Source organism: Heterocephalus glaber, unplaced genomic scaffold (assembly GCF_053883595.1).
Source record: "Heterocephalus glaber isolate CG9 unplaced genomic scaffold, H.glaber_assembly_v1.0 deba00001673, whole genome shotgun sequence".
Classification (NCBI taxonomy): domain Eukaryota; kingdom Metazoa; phylum Chordata; class Mammalia; order Rodentia; family Bathyergidae; genus Heterocephalus; species Heterocephalus glaber.
The window spans coordinates 12,431,330-12,453,721 of record NW_028258410.1 but is presented as its reverse complement, the minus strand read 5'-3'; the positions used below and the strand labels follow the sequence as shown (position 1 = coordinate 12,453,721).

The following is a 22,392-nucleotide window of genomic DNA, read 5'->3' as shown; positions in this document are numbered from 1 at the left end:
GCCTAGTATCTGTTTCCCTGCACACTAGCACGTCCCTCAGGTAAGATGTCACCCTCTCAATGCGTTCTTCCCTGTCCACACTGTGGGGCAGTGTTCTCCCCACCCCAAACTCCTGATCCCTGTTCTACCCTGTGTTTTCTATCCATAAGGCTGATGATCTCATAATAATCATAGCTTATTTGTTATGCTTTTATTCATGGTCTGTTTCTTTTAGCCCAAGGGCAGTGCTCTTTGACTACTTTTTCTGTGCTGCAACCCCCAGAGTGTAGAATAGTAGATGCTTAGAAAATATTTGTTGATGAGTGTGAATGGGCAGAGCAGCTTCCTGTGGAAAGAAGCAGACTCTGGGCAGCAGTGGGGTGGTTGGCAGGGGCACGTGGATGTGCGTTGATAAAAAGAGCAAGCCTATTTTGTGAGCAGTTAATATTTACCAATAACCTTCATGTTGACAAATGGCCGGGGTAATTTCCGGCAGTAAATTCAACAAATTTCCGGAAGTAAATTCAAATTCCGGCTGATAAATTCAACACTGATTCCCAAAGCTGCTCCAAAGTCCCCAAGCCCCTTTGTGCCACCAGAAGCAGAACATGGCTCAAGCAAAACAGATCATTTGGCCATGAGATCCCAAACTGCTGGGGGTCCTTCCAGTTTCATGTGTGGGGGGCCAGCCCCGGTTTTCTCACTCTGGTGCTTGGTCCTGTTTCCACATCATCCTCGTTTCCAGGACCCTTGGTGGCAACGTGGCTGCCAACAGCTCCAACCCTGTACTTCCCAGGTTCAAATCCAGGGGAAGGAGTGACTCTCCAGTACAAGTTCTGGGGGTCACCTAAGCCAGGAGGACTTAGGCCAGTTCCACCTGGGACACTCGACTTGCAGGGTGTAAAACTGAGGGGAGGGAATGCCCCACAAGGACACCGGTCCTTCAGGACAGGGCAATGTGACTGCTGGGTGGCCACAGCTGCATAAATCAGCCTCCAACAGCAGTTTTCAAAGTTCCTGATAGGGAGCTAGCTAGAATCTGCCACTGGATCTTGCTACAGTGACCTTGTGGAACAATGTCGTGTTGGTCATCATTCCGTGTCCAGAGCCCACCACAAACACGGCTCTGTGCTGTCTCAGAGGCCCTGTGTCACCTCCCTAAAACTCGATCCTCTCTTGCCTCCAGTGCCTGCAATGAGGACCTTGGCTTGGTCTCCCAAAGCTGAGCTCTGTCAGCCCCAGCCTCAGCCCCGCTGCAGTGAGCTGACTCACCCTGGGGGCCAGCCCTGAACCTACCTCCCACCCACTGCTTCCACTGGGCCTTGGTCTCAAGGTCCTGCAGGGACCCTTTCGGTGTTCCCTCTCCATTTCTCCAATTCGATTTAGTTTCCCAAATGCACTGCAGAGTCCTGGGGAGCCAGCCCTGAGCTGCTGAGCCTCAGCAACGTGCCTGTGCCTATGTGAACAGCCCACGGCCACCCCTCCTTCCGATGGGCAACATCTGCAGGTGTGAATGTCTTGAGCCCTTCCCTCTCCAGTCTTGGTGACTCCAGCAGTGCCGGTCACCCGGTGACATGTGATGATGATGATGGTGACACTGTCCACAGTCATCCTGGAGGCTGGTGGCCAGTGGCTTCCGGTGTCCCCCGCCCCGTCTCGGGTGGTTTCTCTGATCACAGAACAAGTACAGTGGACCCGTGTGTGGACTTGGAGGCAGAGCGTTGGGGAGCTAAGCCTCCTCCGCACCCAAAGCAGCCCTCAGCCAAAGCCAGGCGCCCATGGGCGCTATGGGGACAGCGTCAGCCCTCTCGGGGGCGGTGCTAAGGGCTGTCGCACCCTCCCCAGTGGGTCTCTGACCAGGTGTGACGCCTCTCACACGCTTCTGAACAGCCTCACGTCCCTCTTCCTGGACCGCCTCCCAAGCCATCTCGAACCAAACCCTGTCTGAGCCTCCAAGTTAGCAGCAAACTCCGAGTCCAGTACACCCAGTACCTGCCCAGGGCTGGGTGCCAGGTCTGTGTTTGCCCTGGAGCATTTTATTTAGATCTCAGATAAACCCAAGGGAAGTTGCTGTTATCCTCGTTGACGGTGGAGGGGGCTGAGGGTCGGGAGTTTAAATGAGTGGGCCAAGGTCGCCTGGCCAGTGGGAGACCCCTGTCCCCGTGTGGGTCCCCAACCCTGCTTCAGTCTGAGTGCACGTGGACAGAAGAGACAGGGTGTGGTCCTGCCCCAGGGCCGAGGAGAAATGGGCCAGGGGCGGGGACACCACAGCGCGGCTACTTCCAGGGTGTGTGTGCATGCGTGCCTGTGCGTGCACCTGGTGTACCTGTGAGAGACACAGTGTACACACCAAGGCCTTCACTGCAGGGAAATGAGTGAAGCGTCTAGGTGATGACAACAGCAGCTGGAGGCGTGGCCAGAGAAGCTGGGGCTACGGACACTGCTGCCACACCTGCCCAGGTGGCCTGAAAAGGGCTGGGGGAATGGGCCTCAGCCAGCTCCTTGGAGGCAGGCAGCTGGAGAAGCATGGGCTGGGGGTGGGGCCCAGGAGGCACCGAGAGGAAGGCCTTGCTTTGCACTGTGCCCTGAGTGCCTCGTGACTGAGCACATCCTGTCCCTCTCTTGGCTCCCGGGTCCCTGCCCGTGAGGTAGGACCAGAGGTGCTTGTGGCATTTGAGCGGCCCTGGCAGAGAAGAGGCAGCTCCGGCGTGGGGTGGGCTTCTCCCTGGCTGTCCCTGACCAGCAGCACAGAGTCCTGCTCCCCAGGGCACCCTTGGAAACGTGGGGTGAGCCTAGGTTGGGCCTGAGGGTAGTGCGGAGCTGCAGGCAGAGGGAGGGCGTCTGTCTGGTGCCCCAGACCCCTGTGAAGGGTCCCCAGTGGGCAGCAACCTCTCCAGGGGATGCCCTGCTCGCTCAGCTTGCCCATGGACCCTTTGGGGTCCTGGTGAGACAAGGCAATGCTGAGACACCCACAGCTTGTGACGGGAGACGTTACCTGGTTTGGATTCAGAAGTGAGGTCGTGGGGGCGACGTGTGGATGCAGTCTGCTTGCTGCCGGGGCCGGCTGGCCTCCCATCTCACGTGGAGACAGAATGCACAGTCCATCTTTGTTCCGAGCACCTTTGGGTCCCTCTTGATGCTATCTGGAAGGGCCCAGGGCTTCCTGGAGCATCCTTGGCCTGAGAGCAGCCTGGAAACTTATCTGCGGCCTAGGGAAAGACAGGAAGGAAATGTGCCATGCCTCGAGGCCTTTATTTCTAGTTCTGGAACAGCTCCAATGGCAAGGGCAGGGTGACGCTTTGCCAAAGCCTGCTGCCCTCCCACCCCACTCCGAGGGGTCCCAGTGAGAAAGGACTACGTGGGAAATGATAGGGGAAGGCCTCGTGGGCTGCTTGGAGCCAGCACAATGCTGTGGGGGGGGGCAGGGGGGCCTCTCAGTAATCCTCAAAGTCCTGCCACTGTGGGGTGACAGATCCCCAGTTTGAAGACAAAGAAACTGAGCCAGAAAGAGGCAGTGCCTTATGCTCTGGGGTCTAGACCAGGGGCAAAGCTGGGACTGGATCCCAGGCTCTGGAGACTCAACCTCCCCCAAAGGCACCGGCTAATGTGATTCCAGCAAGTCTAAACCTGCAGGCTGGCAGCAGGCTGGAGACCTGGGGCTGCCGATGTTCCGGCTCAAGCTAGTACTTATAGCTGTTAGTTTTCGTCTTTCTTTTGAAAGATTAATCTGAATTACACAATTCATAGATGCAGGAATTATGCTGTTATAAAAGCAGCACATGGCTGTGTTCTTTGGTAAATAGTACCACATGATAGGCACCCTATCCCTGATCTTCTATTGGAAGGGGGTGACCAGATGCACCTGTCAAGGGAGGTGGGATTATTCTGCATAACAACGAGAAACTGACCGGCGGTTCCCGCTTGTAATCCCGGCTCTCTGGGAGGCTGAGGCAGGAGGGTCACAGGTTCAAGACCAGCCAAGCCAATTTGGTGGCTTAACAAGTTCCTGTCTCAAAAGAAAAAAAGAAAAAGAAGAAGTGCTGGGGATGTAGCTTAGTGCGAAGGCTCTGATTTCAATCGCCAGTATCACAAAAACAAAAAAGTAAATCAAAGCATACAGCAACACAACCCCCAGACCTGCAGGCATCAAAGCGGGTGTGCATCTGGGTTGGGAGGGCTCTGCCCAGTGGCCAGGGTTGGTGGGAGGCTGATAACCATGCTGAGCAAAACACAGGCACTGAGGTTGGCGCGGCCCGAGTCAAATGCCTCATGACTCTTCTCAGTACTCATTGACTAGGCGTGGTGATACACTCCCCCACTCCCGGCTTCAGGGTGGGCTGGAAGTGCAGTTGGCCAGAAGTGCTCAGAGACCAGCATGGTTGCCGCTGTGCTCTGGCTCAGTTTGCTGCACTTCCTGTGCGTTTGCATATACATGGCTGTGTTATGGTTGGGACCGAAAAGCCCCAAAGCCCAAAAGCTGTGTGTGGAAGGCTCGGTTGCCCGCTGATGGGCTCTGTGGAATGTGATGGGATCATGAGGACTCTGTCCTTCAAGGGGATTAATCCATTGGTGAGTTCATCAGCGGAATGGGCTAACTAGGAGCTGGGCCTAATTGGATCTGTCAGTCCCTGGGGGTGTGGCTTTGAAGGGTATGATTCTTCCTTGGCCCTTTCCCCTCGGCTCTCTCTCCTCTCTGCTTCCTGGCCACACAGGTGAGCAGCTCTGCTCTGCCACGATGCTCTGCCTCCCCGCAGGCCCACAGCAATGAGCTCCAGAAACCATGGACTGCAACTCCTGTAACCATGAGCCGGAATAAACCTTTCTCCTTTAAGCTGATTCTCTCGGGTATTTTGTCATGGTGACAGACACCTGACTAACAATAGGTTCTCACAGAAAACACTGAGTGTGTTATCATCTAAAGATCATTCTGCAGCTCCCCTGAAAAAGTACATTACAACCTTGTAGTGAACTTTTGGAATCAGGAATCGTAGCTTTGTTTGTTCTTTTAAAGGATGCTGGGGTGGGGAGAGGGGGTTTGTAGCTGGACACTGGATAATTTATTTTGCAGCCTCCTAGCGGGGGACTTTGAAGCTCTTGTCAGTTTTTCCTGTTATGCCCGGTCTTACCCTGGGTATTCTAACCGGAGCATGGAGGGTACCCCCTCCAGAAGCAGAAACTGAGACTGGCTTGCAGATTTCAATAAACACTGAAAAACCAGGGCCGGGGATTTAGCTCAGTGGTTTCGCCTCCTGCTGCACAAGCCAAGGACCCAAGTTCAGTCCCCAGTACCAAAACAAAAAACAAAAAACAAAACAAAAAAACCCCTGAAAAACCAGACTCCAGAGCGGTCCCATCAATATACGCTGCTGCCTGTGAGAATCTTCATGGCTTCCCAACAACTGGCCCAACATGGTTTATTTATCCTTCTCGGAAAGTGATTATCCTCTTAATTTAAACCAAATATTTAAAAAATTTATACATAAAAACTTAAACCACGGAGATATAGACAGCACAAATCAGAAGTGCCCTACCTGATTTTTCCCATTTCTGATTTCATGTCCCTCTCCAGAAACAGTGCTCTTAGAAGTTTGAAGTGTATCCTTCCTTCCGGTTTTTAAAATGCGTTTATGTAATGCACACGCGTAATCACCTACCGGTCTGAGTTCTGAATGTCATCACTGTGTTGCGTGTTGCTCTGGAGCCTCCCTCCTGGCTCTCTCTCCCTCTCCAGTCATTAACATCTCTATCCTTCTAGTTCTTATGGAATTAAGTTCACTGGCTGCTTGCATTTTCCTTTTTCTTCTTTTTCTGTCTTTTCTCACCACGTTTTACTCTAAAACGGGCATGGGGAGAGGGAGGGAAGCTGATTCTGAGTGTGCCTGTGTATTCTCTTCCCCTTCCCAGGGACGAGTTTCCCCTCGCAGAATGGCCAGGATCCAGACAGCTTCCAGCAGAGGCAGGAAGGGGATCAGGGGCCTAGCTGAAGCTGAGCCTCCCTGAGGCAGGAGGTTGGTGGGCTGAGGAAGGCGACAGAATGCACACAAGAATCACCCCCAGCTTGGGTGGGGAGAACCTCTCCAGGGGCAGCATCCTGCAAAATGCTATTAAGGATGAATTTTGATTGTTCCGTCCTGCAGGCGGCTTGGGAAAATTCCACGATCTCAGCATAAAGGAGTTCCAAGTCTTATTTTATTTTTAAATGATGCTGTCAGCACTAGTTCTGATTCTGAAAGCTGGTGGCAGTCCCTGCTGCAGCCACAGTGACAGAAGGGGAAGTTGATGCAGCTGGTGGAGCAGGGACTGGCCCTCAAGAAGGGCAGAGGGCCCCAGGGTCCGGCCAAGTTTGTCCTCACTGTCTCCTCCTGTGCTCCTTGCTGTACACTGAGGTCATGGAGGAGGGAGGGCAGAGCAGCTTCCATGCAACTCGGGCTAAAGAACAATGGGATAAACCAAAGGACAAGGAATCAGAGACTGTTACATGCCATTTTCATGCAAAATACATAAGCATATTTGCTCGTTTACAGACTTCTCTAGTGCTTCTTACAGGCCCATCACAATTCTAACCCTTTAGGAATACTAGCTTGATTGCCCTTTTCAGCTTCACTGCTGAGCACGGTCCCTGTCCTGGAAATGGTGTATGGGCTGCCCCAGAGTGGGAGGGTTGGTGGAAGCCCAGTTTAAGGCCACCCGCTGAGCTCCAGCTGCTCTCCCTAGCAGCCGATTCCATTCCTAGGTGTGAGCCACTGGGCCCTTGGAGGAGGCTCGGGCTTGGGCACAGCCTACATTGTGTCCCTAGTGTTGTCGCCACAGCTACTCTGTTGCTCATAGGTGCTTTGGGCTACCCCAAGGGGCAGAACCACACACCCCAAAGTAAGGGGAGAGGAATTACACCCCACAGGCAGAACTTTGGGCAAAGCAAGACAGGAGATGGCTGGAGCAGGAAGACAAGCCCTCCCGCTTTCGGGTAGATGGGTCCAGGACGCAGGGATTCCTGGGGGCCTCTGGAGATGTCCCACCCAGCCGCTCAGCCAGCTGTTTCTTGGGTGTAGTGTCTGGGTCATGCACCCAACTCTGTGCTCTTCACTTAGTGTTAGTGGGTAGCTTGGCCTTCAGCTCTATTTTCCAGGGAATTTCTGCCAAGCCAGGAAGAAGGACACTTTGTCATGGCAGTGCCATTTCTGGGGGACTGAGAGCTTTATGGTCCTGGTTCCCCAAGTGTCCTTTGTGCAGCGGAAGAAGCTTTAGCCCTGGAGAGTAAGCGACGGTGCCCAAGGTCACCACAAGATTTGGAAGGACTGGGATGTGACCTGGGATGCTCTTGACTCTCTGCATGCGACTCTGAGAGCTTTATCTGCAGCTTCCCCGTGCTCCTCCTGAAAACCTGGGAAGGGGATTCCACCATCCAGAGAACACCTGGCTCTGGAAGGTTTGAGCAGCCTTGTTTTTTCCCAACCCCGCTGTTTGCTGGATGCCCCTTTCAAGCCTGCACCGTGCCAGATACTGGGCATGCGACAGTGGGCGAGGGGTCCTGGTCTGCTCTGTGTGTGTGTGTGTGTGTGTGTGTGTGTGTGTGTGTGTGTGTCCAGGTAGTAAGCAGCAGCTAACAAAACCAGATTAACAATGAGCTCAGATCCACGCTGCCATCTCTCCCTTTGGGTAGGATGGCCAGGACAGCCCCGTGGGCAGTGACATCCGAGGCTCTGATGTGCCAGAGTGTAGGCAGGGGACTGGCTTCCCAGGCTGGGGGGCAGCGATCCAGGAGAAGGGAGACAGCCGTGGCTCATGCTGTGGGAGACTTTGGGGTGAGAAGGGATGGGCAGAGGGCGGGAGTCTGCCCCAGGGCTGGTGAGCCCAGGAGGCAGCTGGGCCAATTCGCTGCTGGGCAGATCCTGGCGGGGGAGGTATGCAGCGAGGACCTCGGGCTCCAGGCCTGGATGGTGCCAGAAGAGGGGCTGGGAATGTTGGGGAGGGCGGGCTGGAGGGGCAGTGGGCATCGCTTTCAGCATCCCCAGTGCTAATGGGGTAAGACCTCGAACATCTGGGTCCTGAGACAGGATCCTCCCAGGCTCTTCCCACACCCCAGCCCCTCCCTCCCTCCACTCACACAGCCCTGCCTCTCAGCCTCCTGAAGAACTGAGGGGCCCCCAGAGGTCCTTTTTGCCCCCAGTCTTTGCATATGCTTTTCCCTGTGCGGGGCCTCTCTGCTGCCCCCCACTTCCAGCAAGACACAGACCCTGCCCCAAGGCAGCTACCTGCTCTGTACCATCTCAGATCTTCCCCCAGCAAGCTCCTGGCTCCAGCTCCGCTGGGGTGTCCTCCCTGGGCCACCTCGGCCCCGGGGGCCACAAGTTTAACTGCCTGTCCATCTGCACAGGCACCTGAGCACCCCCGGCCTCACAGGCCAGGAAATGGGGCTGCCTCACGGAATGTTACAACCCCAGCACCCCGGGCTCCGTACAGGGTAGCTGCTCAATAAATGCTGAGTGACTGGCTGATGAATGAATGAGGGACTCTCCATCAAGAGGAAGGAGTGGGCATACTCTCTGTCTCCTCTACAAGGCAGGCTGATTTTTGATTCTCTCTTTATTTGAGGCCACCTGTCCCTCTTCTGACACACACAGGAAGGGCAGTGGTTCTCCAGCCCCAGAGCTTCCAGACCTGCACAGTGCAACCTGGGACCCTAGCATCTGAAGTGTGTTGGCCCCAACCAAGGTGCGCTGTGGATGTGAAGTACACCGTGACTCCCACAACTGAGTTCAGAAAAGAAGCAAAAATGCCAATAATTTGCTCACATTAACCTGACAATATTTTGGATATATTTGGTTAAAATAAAGATATTATTTAAATTATTTTCACTTTTTTATTGCAGTACCAGAGACTGAACCCAGGGCCTTCTCACTGAGGTACATCCCCAGCCTGTTTATAAAATTTTAAATTCTGAGACAGGTTCTTGTTAAGTCACTGACGTGCTCAGGCTTGGCCTGAACTTGTGATCCTCCTGCTTCAGCCTTGCAGGGTACTGTTTCTTCTTCTTTTATTTTTAATGGGATTACTAGATAATTTAAAATGTGGCCTATGTTAAAATTCTATCATCCTGGAAAAATACCTGGGTTTGTTGTAATCTTTCAAATACAGGAGACCATAGCAGTGTGTTTGAAGGAGTCACAAGACTCGGCACAGAGTTAATTATGACGGACTCAGGGTGGTCCTGGTACGTTGCAGGCTGGTACAGCTGGGCCATGCGGGCTGTGTGAGAGCTGCCCCCGTCCCTGCCCTGCCCTGGCTGGCAGCATGCAGGCGGCTAGGCGGACCTTCACTTGCTGTCTGTCCCCGTAGAGACTGTGCTTCCTGCTTTGTTGCCTCAGGCCATAGCCAGCTGGGGACAAGAGCCAGCCCAGTTCCCTCTTCTCTCACTCAGTCACCACCATCAGGTTCTGTGTCCTCACTTGCAGGTCAAATAGAAGTGCACATCCCTAAGCCAGCAGACCCATTTGTACAAATCTGACTCAGAGGAGTAAAATCAGACTCTTGAGGACCAGGGCTCCTCTGCTCAGGATCCCACTCTCTTGCTGCCTGTGGGATCAGCCCTGGGTGTGGGAGGCCCGGCTCAGCCCAAGGGCTGGAACTGGGTGGAGCGCATTGCTGAACAGTTTGGCTTTCACATCCGTGAATGTTCATGGAAAGGGAGTTTGTGGTTGGAACAACAAAACCCGAGACAATCTATGTGTGATTAATAGGACCGCATGGGTCCATCTGTACTAAAGGATATTGGCTGCTATGAAAAGCCACAAATCAGAGCCACACTGATAGATTAGGAAAGCTGTCACTGTGGGTTTTTGTCACGATGCACTACATTTAGAACGTCTCCCAGAAATCTCCTGTGTTCAGCCATGGGACTATTGGCGGGTGGGTGAATCTTGAGGGCTCAACTTCGGCAGTGGATGAATCCATTGATGACCTAGAATTTGATGGCATAACCAGGAGATGATAAAGATTTAGGAGCTGGGGCCTCGTTGAAGGGACTGGTTGAAGCTTGAGCCTTGGGGATAAGAGCTGATCCAGGTCCCTTCCTCTCTGGCTCTTTCCCTGAGTGTCTGCTTCCCAGCTGCCATGAGGTGAGCAGCTTTGTGCCAACACCCTATTCTGCCATGGTGTCTCTGCCTTGACTTAGGCCTAAAAGCAATGGTGCCAGCCAACCATAGACTGAGACCTTGGACACTGTAAAGCAAAAGAAACCTCTCCTCCTTCCAATTGTTCTTCTCAGGTGTTCGGTCATGGCAACAGAAAGCTAACATAGTTTTTAAGGGAAAACACCAATTTTGAGTAGGATTCAATGTCTGATCACCCTTGGGTGACAGCAAAGCAGCACGGGTGTGTGGGATTGGCTTGGGGGAGGGGCAGTACGTACTGACTTTTTCTTTATGCATTTTGGTTGTTCTTAGACTTGTGGTGACAAGTGTGCAGCGCCTTTACAGTACTGAAATTGAGCTTAGGCAGCATGGGTGTCCTTGTGAACAAGGAGAGTGACCTGGCCTAGGACAGTAAAGTCAGAGGACCCTGCCCAGACCCTTGGCTTCAGAGAACCAAGGGCCTCTGAGGTGGTCACTCTGGCTTCCTGTCCCAGGAATACATGTTTTTGTTCACACAAAAGAATGTACACAGCCTCTCCAGCCAGGAGGGTGATTGTCTTCGTGCAGCAGGAGGCCAGCTCCCCTCGTCAGGCCTGGGGCCTTGCCAAGCCACAAAATCAGAAATAGGAAAACAGTCTGGGGGAAGGGCCGGGCTGTAGCTGTGGCCAGATTTCTGGGTCTCTCCATCGGAGGGCACGTCTCCTCTCTGGTCCGCTTTGCACTTGCACCAGCAGGGCGTTCCTAGTTTCTGACACACTGCTCAACTCCCAGAGAATTCCACAGACAGATTGCCCCACCACTGCGGGCAGCCTCTGGGGCCATTTCCTGCTGTCCCTGCTCTCAGACCTCCCGTAGGCTCCCCGGGGTGTTTCTGATTTTATCTGGGCAAAGTCTGCCCTGGACCATGCTCAGGTGAGACAATTCCTGGAGAAGATAAATCCCACATGAGTGGGCAATCAGAGTTCGAGGGGTGGGGGGGGGGCAGGGCCTTGCAAGTTCCCCAGCGCAGAGCTCTGGGGTTCATCAAGCCCAAACAAGAAAGCAAAAATCCCCGAGGCCTCAGAGCAGACGGGTGGCTCCTGCCGAGCCCTGCCGGGCACACAGGGACTGCGTGACCCCACCTCACCATGAAGGTGGCCACACAAAGCAGCTCACACTGGCTCTGGCAGTGAAGGGGACTCTCGGGCCTGCTGGACTGGGAAAGCCAAAGCCAGTGTGGTTTCAGGAGAGGGGAGGTAGCGGCTCCAGCAGCCTGGCTGGGCTAGAGCTTCATCCTCAGACCGCGCCCCTCCCTGCACAAGTGGCCTCTGTGCCTCTCGCAGCTGTTTGTTTCCAGATTTAAAATCAGGAGTAGGAAGTAAACTTCTCACGGGGCTCCAAGCAAGATCCAGACTGAGTCTGGCTGGCCCTGACCAGCCCGCCCCGTGTGGCCGGATGGGAGCAGCAGCGGGCACCGCCAGGCCGGGCCCCACAGATGGCACAGCCCGCTCAGGCAGGGGTGCCAGACTCCGCAAATTAAACTCTGGGTGCCCCACAAACGCCAGAGTTTAGATAAGCCATAAGCCCGCTTTAGTATACGGTGTTTAATACACCCATGTATAAATTAAAACATGATCTGTATTGCATTATATACCACAGAACATATTTACACTCTGTGCTGAGAGTCTAGATTTGAAATCAGGCTTATCTCTAGATATATCAAAAGTATTCATTATCTGGAATTCCAGTTTAATTGGATGTCCTGTGCTGAGGATAGGCCCACAGGTGGCAGCCAGGCCTGCCCAGGGAACTGGGACATCTGGCCTGACTCCAGCGGGGCTGGGTTGTTAACAGAAGGTGGCAGGTGAGGGGTTTCCCAGCAGCACTTCTGCCTGCTTGTGACTTTATTCACTTATTGTTTTAACTTGGGCTCATTATACACAATTCAGGGGGTACAAGAGTTTCCTCTAGAAAGCCAAAGCACTTTGTGATCTTGCCCTCTTCCCCCCGAGTTGATGCCTGTTAAAATTTGAGATGCACTTTCCAGAAAGTTTTCCACTCAGAATAACATCCAGTAGGAGATACAACAGCAACTTCAGTTTCTAGAGCTGTAAAACACCATCCACTGCTTTTTGCAAGTTCCTCTTTCTGTCTTACCAACTTTTCAGTGTTGTTTTGGGTGTGCCAAGAAAGCTAAAGCTGGTTCCCATGACTTGCGAAGACGGTTTCTGAGTGAACTGGCAGTGAAAACCCAGTGACAGTCTAGAGAACAGAGGAATTTGTAGTTCCCTCCCTCTCCCCTCCTTTGCTCCCTCCTTTCTCCCGGAAGCGGTTTTCTCAAGGAGCACAGACCAGCCGGAATGTGAAGGGCTTCTCCGTGCAGGGCCTGGCATCACTGTGCTTGGGGCTGGGTCCTGTCTGTGTCCCTCCCTCCCTTCTGGTTGATCTTGAACAAGTTCCTACTTCCCACTCTGGCCATCTTGGTTTCTTTACCCCAAAAGCCTTTCCTTCCGGGTGTTTGCCATGCCCAGAGCTGCTACAGGGCTGACAGGAGACTGGTCCTGGAAGCAGCAGTGGTGAGACATGCCAGGTCCCTCTGTCATCAGCTCACTGTCCAGCAGGGTCATAAAGCTTTGGCCACCAGCCAGAGACCCTCCTGCCCTACTGTCTGCTTCCCTCCTGCCTCTCCCTGTTGCCTTCAGTTCAATCTTCAATCCTCAGCAGTGCGACTTGGCTGGGGCTGGGGCTGGGGTAGCTCTGAGTCCTGGCTGCTTCCTGAGAAAACGCCCCACAGGGAAGGCCACAGGGCTCCGGAAGAATGGAACTTCTGGACAGAGGCCCAGGATGCTCCAGTCAGGTCCCTGGTCTGTTGGTTCAGCTCCGGGAACTGAGGTCCCAGAAGAGAAGGGGTGCTGGGCTGGGGGTAGGGTAGCTCAGGACCCCAGCACCGCTCAAGGCGCCCGGACTGCTCACCAGCCTGGCCCCAGCTGCAGCCCTGGACCTGAGAGACACAGATCCTGTTGGGCTTTCCTTCACTGACATTTCTAGACAATTGTTTGAATTATAGTAATACATATTCTTTGTAAAAAGCATCAAAAGGTTCAGACAAGAGAAAAGAAGAATTAGTTTTAATTCCAGTATCCAAATGCTGTTACTATTTCGACACACATTCTTCTAAATCTTTAAGAACTTTATTCAAGCAGAATTTGATGAGTCTGTGTGCCAGGTTCTGGGCTGGGCGGGTCAGGAGACGGGGCAGGCAAGCCCCTGCCCTCAGGGCCTCTCTGGCTTTGGGTCCAATCCCTTGGCCCACCTGTACCACCAGCTGAGGCTGCATGCACAGCAGGCGTGGCCGTTAGCTTCATGTTAGATGGGGTGTGCGTGTGTCGGGATGAAATATGTGTGCATTTGTGTATGTGTGCATTCATGTGTACTGTATAGGGCGCGTGTGTTGGGTAAGATGTGTGAGGGAAGTAAAGGAGAAGGAGTCTAGTACCCAAGGAGTGTGTGTTGTCAGCTTTCCTCCTCTGTCACCAAACACAGCAGAAAAGCAACTTAAAGAAGTGATTTGTTCTGGCCCATGGCTGCAGAGGTTTCCCTCCATGGTTTGCTGGCTCCAAGGCAGGCATAGTGGAAGGGTTAGAAGAGCAAAGCTGTTCACCTCAGGCAGCCAGGAAGCAGAGAGCAAGGAGGGTCCAAAGGAGAGGAAGGGCTGGAGGACGAGACAGTCCCCGCGGGCTACTGCACAGTCTTCTCCCTCCCTTGAGGCCCCACCTTCTGCTCCTGCCCCGCAATGATGCTGTCACACTGTGACCTCAGCAGGGTTACCCTCTGATGAAGATAGAGCCCTCACGATCTGATTGCTTCTCTAAAAACCATCAGCTGGCCTTTGGGGGACATTTTAGATCAAACCGTGGCAGGTGCTCTGTGGTCCTGTGAGTCCTCGTCCACGGTGGTGTGAACAAAGTGGACCACAAGGTCACCGTGGCCTGTCTGAGGGCACAGGTCTTGATTGTGCTGCAAAGCCAATGAACAGACATAGCTGTGGGTGGGGACGGGGTCAGACAGCCCAAGGCTCTGGCTGGTGAGAGTGTGTGGCCCACTCCACTTACAACCACAGACATGGGCTCTGTTTTCCCATCTGGAAACTGGTGCTCTTGTCCTCCAGGGCTTTGGCTGACTGTGAAAAGATGGAGTGACATTACCGGGGTGCACGGAGCCCAGTCCTCGGCCAGCGTAGCTGCTTAGCCCAAGACAAGCTGGTGTGATCCTGAGCCACCCAGGGCTTGCAAAGGGAGGCATGCTGTGGACATGGCGTGGGTTTTGGTGTCAGGACTGTGGCTTCGAATTCCAGCTGTGTGACTCTGGGCAGCTTGTCCCACCTTTCTGAGCCCATTTCCTCTCCCGTGAACCTGATCTGTATTAGGTGACAGTGCACGGCCGGCACTGTCCTCTGAAACCATTCTGGGCCTCAGTGCTCATACCTGTCAAGGAGGGACCCTGGGTCTGTCCTCTGCCTTGTCTCTGTGGTCCTTTCTTGCTCCTCCCCCAGTCACGCTGGCTCAGGATCTGCTCTGTTCCAGCATGGCCACTTCTGAACTCTATCAGCTCTGAGACAACTGTTTCTAATTGCCATCACATTCCAAGGACACCTGGACATTGATTCCGAGGACACACTGGTCACCGGGTGCAGTGGCCGTCTTCTTTATTGTCCTCTGCCCTGCAGTGACCCCTCGGGGCCAGAATGGTCGAACTCGTGCCCACACGAGGAAACAGGCTCAGGGCCCGAAGCCGAATGGCTATCCCGGGTCACTGCAGGACACATCCCTGGCAAGATAGCCTCTAAGATGCCTGCTGCCTCCCCTGCCAAGCAGCCTACAGCCCTCGTGGCGAAGAGGACTCGAGAACATGAAAGAAGGAAAATCCAAACAGGCTCCATGTGTTTACAGCCAAAAGGTCTCTCTGGAGAGCAGAGCATGAAATTTTAATATTTCAGGCAGGCAGCAATACTTCTTGTCTAGACACGGAGAAACGTTCAATTTAGAAAGATTTCCAGGCTCCAGCCAGCAGAGTGGCTTCCCTGTGGGTCCCAGGTGAGAGTATCATTTGCTCTGCATCCATCTGTGTGCAGACTCTGCAGAGGCCCCAGGCCCACTGCCCGTGGTCGCAGGCACAGGGGACCCCGGAGGGGAGGCAGCCGGCACACTTGGTTCCCAGGCAATAGAAACGAGGTTGCTGGGGACAGGGGCTGCAGCATCTCTGAGGCTCCTGCGGCTGTCAGGAAGAGCTGCTTGATTCAACCTGGAATTAGCTTTCAGCACCGCTGGGTGGGAATGGAAGGGGGCAGCAGGGAGGGCCGGCCTGGGGTTGGCATCTCTCCTTGTGCTCTCTCACGTGTGCTGCCTTGGGGTCTGGGAAGGTGAGTGGGGCAGGCTCCTCTTGTCACAGTCACAAGGCCACAGAAAGGGCAACTGGAGCTCCTGCCGCCATCTCTAAGCTGTGTGTCCTTCAGCCAGTTCCTTCCCTTGCTGGGGCCCAGGTTTCTTGTTGAGAAATTGATCTCTGGCTTCCAGGGCTTCCACTGTTGGTGGGCTTGGTCTCTTGAGCCTCCATAGTTCCCACAGGACTCCAGCTGGGGTCCAGACCAGGAGACAGCTGAGGATAAGGCCCCCGAGACTTCGGGGCTCTTAGGCTGCTGCTCTTTCTTTTTCCTGTAGCTGTCATTTAAGGAGTAGGCCACATAGCACCAAGCAACTTTGTCTCTGGAAGGAGGGGAAACCGAGGCTCAGAGCCTGGCAGCAGCAAGGCCAGGCATGGGACTCCAGTATTCCTGCCCTCCTGGCTCCCTGCCCCTGCACCTCCCTGTACAGACACCCACTGAGCACCTGCTATGTCCAGGGCTGGCACTTCCAGCTCACAGTCTAGTGCCTTAAACTAGCAGGACTGTGACAGCTGAACAGGCCAGGTGGCTTCCAGCCCAGTTCACTAAGCCTCTACTCATCGTTCAGCATGAAGAGCATTTATTGAACAGCTACTGTATGCCACATGCCCTTGAAGCCTCAAGCTACCATATGCTCCATTACTTTATTTCCAAAAGGAATCTATGATGTGTGTGGGTGAGGCATCAGTAACACCAGTGTCTTTGTAACCCAGTTTCCACCCTCTCCCAGACCCTACAGACTTTGTCCTCCTTTTCTGAGCCCTTTAGGCCATGGGGTCTGGTAGAATTCACACTGTGTACCTTATCACGGCAGAGCAAAGTGGTCCACACCACAATTGCAGGTCGCAGGCTCTGAGGCCCAGTTTGAGTTGGTTCTGTTATCTAATTGTCCAAACTGAATGCTGCTCTTCTTCTGAAACAGCCAGGGTCCTTTGGAGCCTGGCCAGCACTGTCTGCTCTTTCACCACCTGCTGTGCATGGGTTTTGAGCTCAGGACTGCATTTTCTCCCCACAGCCTCAGGATGACCCTCTGGGGAGCAGCACCCCCAGATCACACAGAGGAAGGGAAGGCAGCGTTGGGGGAGCTGCGGTGCAACCGGTGAGAAAGACGCCACATTGCTCGCTTTGAGCGTGGTGGAAGGAAGGTGCTCCGCTGCTTGGTGTGGGGAGGGGTCGGGGGCTTCCGGACGGAGCGGACCCAGCTGACATCTTGCCTGGAAACCCAGCATACCTTTCCCGACGGGGCTCACAGGCGTGGTCTTCAGCCACACGGTTTATGGCATTGGTCCAGCTGCTTCGAGGAACAGATGCAGCCGAATCACTGAATCACTCACCGAGGGTCACACTCCCCGCAAAGGGTGGGCTGAACGTCAGGCTGGAACTCAGTGATTGCTTAGCCAGGGCCCTGCGAATAAGGCTGGCAAATCCAAAGCGATCCTGGGAACCTTGTGGGTCCCAACAAGAAGGGAAAGCTCTCTTCCTTCCTTAGGGGCTGCAGGGGGGACGGAGGAGGTGTCAGACTGGAGGCTCCAGTGTTCATTCACCACCACGAGAGCAAACAAGACCGCACATCCTGTCTGTCCCTGGGTACCACCACGCCTGGAACCCAGACCTTGACCTCCCAGGGCTCAAGACACTGTGAGCTGGATTTTTCCATTGCTACAAACTGACAGACTCAGCCCTCTCAGGATCTGTGGCCTTTGAAAGCCTGAGGGATTTGAATGCAATCTTTCTCTTTGCTGTGCCATCCTTTCAGAGTTTCAGAGAGAATAAAGTCAGACTCAGGGAGACTTAGAATCATGTACTCTAACAATGACACAACCCCAAGAAGCCTTTTGGTCCTGTGTTTTATACTTTTTACAGGGCACAGAGAGAGGAGGTGACCTGCCCAAGACCACACAGCTGGAAGACAGAACTACCCCTCCGGTTTGCTTCCCTCTGTGTTTCCATAGGGCAGGGCTTTCCGTCTATCATCTTGGAGGACTCAGGGACCCGCCTGGGTTCTGCCCCCTCCTATTGGCCCACATCGGTGGCGTTCTGGCCAGCCCGAGAAGCGTGGGGAAGTCCTCCTCAGGCTGCCGCTCTGCTCAGCTGTGGTTGTGTGCTAAATGTTTCCCAGAACAGGCTTTTGCCTGCTCCTGGCTCCCTGGTTCCCTCCTAGCACTGCAATGAGAGGAGGGTCCCGAGGCTCTGCTGGCTGCCCTGCTATCTTCCGGCTCCTGCACACTTCTGGGCCACACGGCTACACGCACTCGAAGCTCGGCGCCAGGGCCCAGGCCGAGGGTCTTCGGGATCTAGCCCCATCCGAAGCCGGGCTAGGGCACACCCCTGTCTCTTCCTTCCTCTCATGCCCTTCTCTGAGATTTTGGAACCTCCCCAGCATTTTAAAAACCCTCTCTTGCAGCCCTTCCTGGTGCATTCCCGGGACCGTCCTCTCTTCCTGTGAGCTGGTACCCTCGGACTCCATCACTCCTGACAAACGCAGCTTCAGTGAGCACCGAAGAGCCAGGAAGTGGCTGGCAGGGTTGGCTCAGGAGGGGCCCACTGTTGGCCCATTTTAGCCATCAAGGAACACAGAGGTGAGGGACCCTTCAGCCCAGGAGTCACTATGCTGACAGCTGTTTTCTTACAGAGGAAACTGAGGACCAGCATGGTGAAGCGGCTTCTTTGAAGGCACACAGCGAATGAGCGGCTGGGATGGGTTGGCCTCTGGTTCTCTCTTCTCCCCAGGCCCTCACTAGACAGGAGTAGTAGGTAGGTGACCTTCACCAATGACTATGTCCCTTAGGAACCCTGCCCCAGGCTAAGGTGGCCGGAAACTTTCCCAGGGCCCAGGAGCAGCAAGATTGGAGAATGAGGGGAGAGGGTGGTGGAAATGAAAGAGCCAGAGGTTCTAAAAGAGACAGGACTTCTTACAGAGAGAGGGAAAACAGCTCAGCTTGGGAAAGGAAGCCAGGTTTATGGCATGCCACATTGCTGCCCTTGCGATAAGCAGTGAGGTGGGAATGTGCAATCACTTCTGATCAATCAAAAGTGACAGCGGAGAAGCCTGAGGGTCAGTTGGTGCAGCCAGCCCTGGGCAGCCCTCTCCAGCAAGGCCAAGGTCTTCAGGATGGGGCTTGTGAGCTGAAGGAGGCGGCTCTTCCTGGAACACAGGAAATCAGCGGCAGGAACGTGCCCAGCAGCTTAGCTTTCTTTGGTATCACAGTAGGGCTCCGCTCCCCGTGTTTCCAGCCAAACATTTTGGAAACTCATGAAGGTGCCAGCCCAGTCTCCGGAGGCAGCCACTTCTCTAGCGCCGTGTGCACAGCTGGAAGGCAGGCAGGCAGGAAGGGCTCACTTCTGCCAGCCTCTCCACTCCTGGCTGCTGGGCTGCTCCTCTCACTCTGGAGCTCGGGGGCCTGGAGAGCATCTCTCGGGGAACCGGGCTTCTCAGAGAGCCTGAAGCAGAGCTCTGTAGGAAGGACTGCAGAGCCATGCTGGCTTTGCAGCATGTAGAAGCCCAGCCGCCGCTGGTTGGCAGGAAATGACACCCACTGAGGGCTTCAAGCGTGGGCGCCTGTCTGGGTTGCTGCCTGCATGTCTGGCATTGCCGTCGCATCCACGAGGCCTCCGCAGAGCTGTGTCTGTCGCTGTGTCCGGGACCAGCAGGCAGCCCCTGAGCGTGGCCCGGAGGGATGGCCCAGGCCTCCTTTGCAGGCGCTCCTGCTGCTGAGAAGCCAGGATGAACACAAGAGCATCTGCCCATTCACTCTTGGTGCCTGCTCCAGGCCAGAGCCTGTCCTGGGACCCAGCCATGAGCAGGACAGGGATGGTGATGTCTTTTCCCCAGGAAGACTCTTGGGGCCGCAGAGAAACCGGTGTGAACACAGTGCTGAAGTGATGAGCAGTGAGAAGGGCCAGAAGACCTGAGCCGGGGGAGGGGTCTGCTCCATCCAGGTGAAGCCCGGGAGGACTCGTGGGCTGCAGGGCCTTGGACACCACACGCACTCACTGAGGGCCCTGTCACAGCCTAGGAAACTGAGGCACAGAGAGGGTAAGCCGCTTGACCCAAATCATAGAGCTAAGGCCAAGCATAGGCAGGACCCAAACCTAAGCCCCCTTCAGGGCCCCCATAGGACTAGCATCCTGCCCTCGGTCCTCACAGCAGCCGCAGCTCCACACAGAGGTCCTGTGTGCCTCTGAAGCCCGATGCACTGAGCCCTGTGTGCCACTGGGCTGCCTGAGGGACAGCGGCCCAGCTCCTTGCCAGGGCCCCCAGCAGTCTCTGAGCCTGTCTCATTGAGGTCTCACGCCACAAGAATGGCTAAGCCATCACCCCACAGCATCTGTCCTCCTCCTCCTCGACTCTGGCCACAAGTCCCCTCCACTGTCTGGGGAGCTGCTGGCACGTATCAGTGTGCCACTAATAACGTCTCAGTGACAGCATTGTGGCAAGGAGTCTGTCCATGCCACGGCTCTGTCCCCAGATGCCCCAGAGACCCCATCCCTGCCCCACCCCTCAGAGGCTTGAGCCCTGAGCATCGCTGAGTGGCAGTGGAGGGAGCTCATGGCTCATCTCTGGGCTGCCCTTGGCCAGGCCTGTGTACACACAGGAGTCCAGCCTCCGATGACTCACCGATTCCTGGCCAGAGACAGCTGTCACCCCACTATTCCTTCTTCCCCAGGGCCCTGGGCTGCCCTTCCGGTGCCAGCTCCTTTTACAGTAGCTCCTGCCCAGAAAAGCCAAAGCAAGCAAACCCCTGCCTTCAGATGGAGGGGTGGGCACGGCCCCACCAGCCCCATAGCTTTCCTTGACCAGGGGCTCCGGGCAGCCTCTGGCCTGGAGGACGTCACCAGCCCCTACCAGAACAGACAAGGCTGGAGGTCTGGTGGAAGCCCAAGGGAGCAGAAAAGTGAGAAAATAAAGCACATTTCATTCATCTTTAGGTAGGAAAAGCATTGATTCATACCCTCCCTTTCATTTTTCTTTCACACTCGGGAGACTTTCTCCAGGCTCAGCCCCTCTGCTAATTAAATCCTGTATGAGTGGTGGAGAGTGACTCAGTTGCGTTTGTGCTCTGGGTTCATCTCAGCCAGCAAATGGGGTGTCTGGGGCAGGGCATCCTGGGCTTCCTCCTCTCTTGGTCCCATCTTGTCTCCATTTCCGAACTGGTACCATTTTTTTAGCATGAGCTCACAGGATGTTTGGGTTGACATGAATGTGATTTGCTGTGTGCATGAATATTGGCTGCTTCCTTTCAGCAGGTCGGATGCCGTGAAGTCACCTTGGGTGCCGGGGTGGGGAGCTGCCCGTCCCGCCTGCCCGACGAAGCCCTTCTAATCTCAGCCTTCTGGAATGTCTACCGGAAACTTGTTCTATTAAGATGCGGAGCTATTTGTTAAAGTTGTCAAACTACGGCTGACAAACACAATTTTTTTCTTTTGCCACATATTTTTTTCCCTCTCATCACCAGGAGAATTGAAGCATTAAATGCTGCAGACAATTATGCTTCATGGAGTAATGTCATGTCTGCGGGCTTTTCTGACGCTTGCGGTAGCCTCTAATTAGATTCAGGGGTGTCTGTGTGTGGGGACTCCAGCTTAATGCAATTTGGAAACTAATCATATTTAATTAGGTTGTACTATTAGGGAAAAGCCAGGCAAATGGAAGAATTGTGCTGCATACCTGGGAAACTTACAAAAGCATTATCCCCAAACATAGTTATCACCACTGAGACGAGCCAAAGTCATTTGTTTGCGTTGTGTTTGAAGGACTGGATTTGCTTCCACACCGGAGAGGCCTTGAGGACTGTCCCTTTTTGAAGGTAAGGTGCTGTGTATTCATTGTGCCTGCATGGTGGGACCTTGGGCTGCCCCTCTAAGAATGGAGGGGACTTGATGTCAGATGGCAGCTGGAGAATTCTCCAGCACTTTGGCCCCAGTTATGGCAGCATGCCCACCTAGGACTCACCTTTTTAAGGTGCACAGTTCAAAGGGAGCCTCAGTAGCTGCATCTGGGGTCCCGGGGGCCCCTCTCCAAGTTCATGGCACTGAAAACCTCAGTGTGTCAAGGTCTAAGGGCCTGCAGGAAAGTGACCAAATGATGCCTGCTGGGATACAGACTGCATAGTTCAAGTTCAAATTTAATTTACTACTGTTAGGAAAGCTGCAAGGCCTAGAGAGGAAAACTGCTACCTCCAGCTCTCTGCGTTCCAGGGATGCTGCTCCAGGGCGAGAAAACATCTTTGCTGAAGTGTCTAGAGGGGCTCAGGCACTCAGCTGCTTCAGGAGAATAAGGGTGCCATCTCAGCATGAGATCCACTTCGGGCCCAGCCTCCCGAGAGGGGAGCACACAGCTTACCTCCTCCGAGTCTTCATTTCCCGTCTGTGAAAGACGATATGAACGTGCAATTAATTGATTAATTCATTCAGTCCTTGCATATTTTGCCTCCAGCCCCTGCAGATTAAAAAAAATGAGTAGGAGGTGTCTGCCCTGGGGAGGCCGGGAAGCGTTAGAAAGCAGGGCCTGAGGCAAGCATTAAGAGGCTAGCATGCTACGGGGAAGGTACAAGTGTCAGGCAGTGGAGGCGAAGGCACAGGCAGGAGAGGTGTAGAAGAGCCAGCCACAGTGCTGCAGGTGACACTGGCTGCCAGGCCCCCGCACTGGACAGGGACTTGATGGGCTGCCCAGCAGTGAGGTCACAGGGTCCTCATACCTCACTGGAAAGGCTGAAAGTGAGGGATCTTCAGGAGAGAGAATCAGCATGTGGAGGACCTACAGAGTTGTACTAGGCTTGTGACCCAACTGGGGGAATAGATAAGTAGAAAGGCAGGTTCCAAGTGCAGAGGTCCTGTGACATCACAGAGGGATCACGGGAGCAT

At 54.4% G+C, this 22,392-nt stretch overlaps 1 long non-coding RNA gene across 5 annotated transcripts; it reads right to left on the bottom strand.

Moving 5' to 3' along the window:
• Window positions 1-6,138: 6,138 nt before the first annotated feature.
• LOC101709443 (uncharacterized) lies at window positions 6,139-22,359 on the bottom strand. 5 transcript variants are annotated; one of them, XR_002393529.2, is made up of 4 exons: window positions 22,227-22,359; window positions 21,872-21,967; window positions 21,706-21,792; window positions 6,139-6,408 (listed from the first exon to the last, which is right to left on the bottom strand). It is a non-coding gene; the product is annotated as an uncharacterized LOC101709443 (long non-coding RNA). The 5 variants fall into 5 exon arrangements; XR_002393528.2 differs by having other exon boundaries at window positions 21,706-21,789; window positions 22,227-22,358; XR_205070.4 differs by lacking the exon at window positions 6,139-6,408 and adding an exon at window positions 20,443-21,592 and having other exon boundaries at window positions 21,706-21,789; window positions 22,227-22,358.
• Window positions 22,360-22,392: the final 33 nt, after the last annotated feature.